Source organism: Solanum lycopersicum, chromosome 2, assembly GCF_036512215.1.
Source record: "Solanum lycopersicum chromosome 2, SLM_r2.1".
In the NCBI taxonomy this organism is placed as follows: domain Eukaryota; kingdom Viridiplantae; phylum Streptophyta; class Magnoliopsida; order Solanales; family Solanaceae; genus Solanum; species Solanum lycopersicum.
Window position 1 is genome coordinate 17777187 of NC_090801.1, and position 6000 is coordinate 17783186.

Consider the following 6000-nt stretch of genomic DNA (forward strand, 5'->3'; position numbering starts at 1 on the left):
CTATGCGGGCTCATAGTTAAGGGATAAGGAAATTGCTACTGAGTAACTCATTCTCTACTAACGAGGAGTACTCATCTCAAGAGGTACAGTGGAATAAAACATCTCAAATCACGGAGTGAAACAAACCCTTCTTCATATCCTCTCGGTGCTAAGCATAACTCCCCCATGGGATATCAACAATAAATACTATAGGTTAAGGACAACTAGTAGGCACCACATCTCAACTCACGAAGGGCACCCGTCCTCCAACCTATCTTAGAAAGCTCTTAGAATATAGTGAGGTTGCTACTAAACACTTTATCTCAACTCACGAAGAGTGTTCACCCCAAGACTCCCCTTAATCACATTTGCTAACTTTATTCATTCATTCAAGTGTGAGTGTGTGTACATGTGAGCACACCTTGTACATAATCACAATTTTTATTAACATTGAATTCTAGACATTCTTACACCTTCATTCATCATTTCTCACAGACTAGCATCTCAACATATACACATACTCCATTTAGGCATAATCTAAGAAAGACATACAATTCAAGCTTCATAATACATATCAACATGAACCATCATCACTATCACTTCATTCACACATTAGGCCTTCAAATCCATAATCACAATACATACCAAATATATCCAAATACATCACGTAAACATCGCACCACGAAGGTGTACTTTACCACTCAATAACATTTTATAATAAGAGTTATACAATATAACTAACTCAACATTTAACCAAGATTTCACCACCTATAACCCATTCTTCAATATTTTATCATAATATGGCCCTTAGGGAAATAGCTAAACCATAATGACAACATGAGGAAACCAAAGTTCATACTCTACACAAACATGTTCATTTAACACATTTTTAAGCAAAAAGTTGGAGAAATTCATAAGCACAATTTCATTAGGGTTTTGACATTAAAATCATCAATTAATACTAGAAAAAACATATTTTAATCAATAAATCACTTCTACGTGAAGACCCATGCTTAGAATCAAAACTAGGAGAAGATAGAGTTTGAAAACCCTTTTTGAAATCTTTTAGAAATGCCTCCTTGAATTGAAGAGGGTTCAAGTATGAATACCATACCTCAAATAGAAGAAAAACATCTTATTTTTTATGAAGAAACGATCTCAACCATCCCTCATATATCTTCTTTGAGTCTTAGCTCCAATGGTGACTTGAGAGAGTTTGTCTTTAGAGAGAAAGTTTGAATATTTGAAATGAGCGGTCTTGTCTTGGTCTAGGACTTAGAACTAATTTAATACACCTTAAAAACCCTAAAAAATATCATCCTAGGTTCATAAAAGACTTGGAGTGAATTTACAAAACACCCCAAGCCAAAGCAATACACGTGAGCGCTTTTGCAGGGACCCATCGATGGACCGAAGCAACGGAGCGTCGACTAAATGATGGCCTGTGCTGCATGGGCGTCATTTTGGTCTACTGCTAGAAATTGAGGGGTTTATCATTCACTCTAATTATTGACCTACACCCCTACACGACGGGGCATTGTATTGACTACGACCAGTAGGCTACTAGGGCATCGACTGCCCAGTTTTGGCAGCTTGGTTGCTAAGTCTTGGATCCTCTTCTAGGGCCCCTAGTGGGTCCTAGGTGGAGTCTACCCGGATGTTAAACCCCTATACATATTCTTTATGTCTTAGGAACATCCCACACAAATTTCAATTAAAACGAACACGTAAATATTGCTAAAACACCTAAGGACACACAAGTACAATCTACGGCACATCTTTCGAACGTCATGGACGTTCTTTGATATTTGAGCTCCAAACAAAACTAAAATTTACACACTGCCTAAGAACATATTATAACTAATTTTAACACAAATTAACTCATGAACATTCACGAAACTCTAGTTCACCTTAGTTTTAGGGTGTTACACCCCTCATCTTCTCCTCTATCCAACCTCCCCCCTCTTCTTATCGCCTTCCCCTTTCCCTGCGTCCTCTCCATTTTTCTGGCGAGAAGCAGCAGTTTCGGCGCCATCCTATTCTCTCTCCTCGTCTAGGTCCATCTCTCCTTTCTTCCTTTCTTTTCCACCATCTTTTCTCCATCGCTGGCAGCACAAAGCTGCCAGACAGCACAGAAGCAGCAACAAGAGCAGCGCATGGCGATGGCCACCACAACCAGCTCTAGTCAGGCAAACTGTGGCCAGCAGGATCCACCGGCGACCATGCAACGCCACCTTTTCTGTCTCCTCTTTTCTTTTACCCTCTCTCTTCCCATTCTTCTTCTTATTTTTTCCTCTCCTTTTTGTAGAGACAACAGCACCAGGCGACTCCATCCGCGAGCAGACGAAACTCCAGCAACAACCAAGCGAGGTTTCCAAGCGACCAGAAGCTCATCAGCGAGGCCAGCGCCAGAAACGCCTACGACAAGCAACCAACAGCAACATCGATCTCTGGTGAAGATAAAGTTCAGACAGATTCGTCTACGTACATTTCTTTTAAAATTATGATATCATCATTTAGCTATTCTATTCCTCTCTTCTTAGTTGTAATAAGATTTTGATTTACTGATATATGTTTACTTTGTATGAAACTTAATAATCATTGTGAATCTCATTCCAAAATTATTATGAAAATCCTTTGTTTGCCTATCAATCTGTTTGTTATCTCTTGGTTATTTGTTAATATTGATGGAATTCACTAAATAGTTTGTTTTTCTCCCTTAATCGATTCTACTTCTCAGTCTATTTCAAATTAGAAATAAACTTGTGTAAATCAATTAGAGCAAAAATGGATTTACTAATTAATATGTTGATTGTTGGAATCGGTACTATGACTTAATTTCAGGCTATTTTAACTAAATGAAATCATTAACTCTAGAATTTGTGGTGATTGATTAGCTGATGAGTATTTTAGGTTGTGAATACTTTGTTTTGGGTTGTAATATTATTCCTATTTTAAATAATTGTTTGTTTGCTTAAATGTATCAATTTATGATTGTGTTAAATTATTTCATTCCTTGTTTGCTCTATATGGTGTATTTAGAATAATTGATTTTCTTCATCTTGATCAAAAGTGGGCAAATTTGGCTTGTATATTTGGTAAAATAATATATCTAATTTTAGCTCTTCTTTATTTAAGGAAAATAATATTACTCTTCAAAGTTTTTTCTTATTTGGTTTATATTTGGTAATAAAATATTTTAAAATTTTCTGATTTGTCTCTCTTAAAAATAAGACAAATAGTATATTAATTGATTCCTTAAAATATATTTTTTTACCTTACTGTGTTCCCCCTCTTTGTATATAAATAAGACTCATTCCCTTCATTATTTGAACACTCACTCACTCACTTTTTATACAAGTTCTCTCATTGCTCATTCGCTCTCACATCTTGGTATTGCCTCACAACTCAATACTCACATTCACTCTCACATGTTAATACTTCCTCATATACTCTCTTCTCTCTTAAAGAAAAAATAAGAATTTTCTACAAAATATTCAACTGCTTTCTTTGTTGTGTTGATGTTGTGGTTTGAAAGATCTGTCATTGCTTCATTGCTGATAAACTTTCTGCGTAATTGATTAACCCTTTTTATTATTTTAAATTTTGATTTTGCATAATTATCATTGTTATGTGTTGGAAACAAAAAGGAAGCATCCAAGTTAGTTTCCCTATCCTTTCTCCCTATGTGTGATAATATGTCTATATCTATGATTTGTCCTTTTTATTTCTAATATGTGTTGTTATGTATGTATATATGAAAATAATTTGTTATTATGAGTATTTTATATTACAATTAATTTTCCATTGTATATGTGTTACATTATCCCCTTCTAGCAGGTTTTGAAATTAAAGTTCAAGATGTTGAAGAGTGGCCTAGAAGAAATTTCGAATGAAGCTTCATTCATTTTAATGTTATATATATTTTAATTTTTTCTTTATATTTGCTTGTAATGTTTGTAGAACTCTCAAACACTCTATATATATATGAAATAAATTTTTGGGGATCGTCTAAGGGGAGGGAGAATTATGTGCAAATTTATTTGTGCTAGAAACATGCATATATGTTTGTAATTTGTTTTGATAGTTCTTATTTGATAAAATGATTGTATATCTAACAAAAAAAATAAAATAGGGATAATGCACAAGTACCCCCTCAACCTATGCCCGAAATCCCAGAGACACACTTATACTATACTAAGGTCCTATTATCCCCCTGAACTAATTTTACAAGTAATTTTCTACCCCTTTTTAGCCTACGTGGCACTAGTTTGAAAAAAAAAGTCAACCATTGTTGGACCCACAAGATAGTGCCACATAAGTTAAAAAGGGGTAAAAAATTATTAATAAAATAAGTTCAGTGGGTTAATAGGACCTTAGTATAGTATAAGTGTGTCTCTGAGATTTCGGGCATAGGTTGAAGGGGTACTTGAGCATTATCCCAATAAAATAAAATAAAATAAATCATCTTTGCTTGATCATCTGGTTAATCTTGCCCAATTAAGGTCTCAAACTAATTTTATTCAAATAGGCGCATTAAGTAATGTGTTATGACTAATTCGCTAAATGTTAAATAAATAATTTCTGTGCATTTTATACGAAGTTATTCATTGAAAAAATTATGCCTGTAGAATTTATACATTTATATGTCATTTGGAGTTAGAAATCATGCCTATAGGCATTATTTAAATGTGTTGACTTTTAAATGAATTAGAAATCCTATTTATAGGAATTAACAACTAACTTTTAGCATGTTAATAATTGAATTGTTTCTTTCTACTATGTCACTGTTTTCTTCATCATGTCATAATTAAATAAAATCGACTAATTTGAGTATTTTATGCATAGCTAAGAAAAAATCAACATAGTAATACTTAAGTTGGAACTGTTTTAAGGTACACACATTTAAAACCTGCTTCATAATATATGACTTTCTGCATCTAATAAATCAGCTACCTCTTAATAAATTTTTGCATCTAAATAAAGGACTGGCTAAGAAATATTACTGCATAATATGCTTTCTAATTTTTTTGCATTGTAATATTTTATGCCTAAAAATATTTTTTTCCAGTATTAGTAACTAATTTGCAAGTCTGTCACTGTTCTAAAACAATTTTCTGTATTAATAACAGATATGTTGTTGCTAAAAAAATAATTTTATGCCTTAAATAAGTAAAATCTGTTGTTCTAAATAACTAAATTTGCTAATATTTTATGATATATATATGCATCACCTCTTTACCACTTGGAAATAAAATAAAATAAAGATCGGTTATGTCACTAATTTCTACCCACTTTAAAATCAATTGAACACTAAAATCTGCATCCATATCATAAATTTTTTCCTCTCATAATTAAAATTTTGTTATTATAACTTTGTTTATTTGTATATTCACACACTTAGCATGAAGACCTTTCACGATTATGTATTGTTCGCAAGCATGTCTAAAACTTAGAGGCCAAATTGAAGCTTATCATGCTAAAAAATCGTCTTGTTGATCTTGTTTGTTTGACTTGGTGCCTAGAAGGGCCTTATAGTTTATTTTGTCTGAACAACCCTATAAAGTCCAATTGCCTCTTGGACATTAACTTGGGAAGATTAAACACCTTTTAGGTACGAAATGCATACGGTGGCGGGGTAGGGGTAGTTGACCTTATAGAGATGATGACATCAACTCGGTCTAAATGACAAACATTGATTGTTCGTCCCTATACAGAAGCTGACCAAAATAAAAAAAATCGAGTGATGATTCAAAAAGTCTCTCCTAGAGTCTCCCCTCCTTTTTATCCCTTTATTTGTTTGTTTTCGTTATGTTTGTTTTGGGTTAGCTTAAAACAAAAAATATAAAATTGTTTGCCTATATGATTGTACAATTTATATCCTCTTGCTTATCTCTTTATTAATTTCTAAGTATACATTTTATTTATTATTATCACTTAGGCTCGCAAGATTAATATTAATTAAAATAATTGATCATTATTGTTTATTGTTATCACCTAGTAAGTATATTAAATTAAATT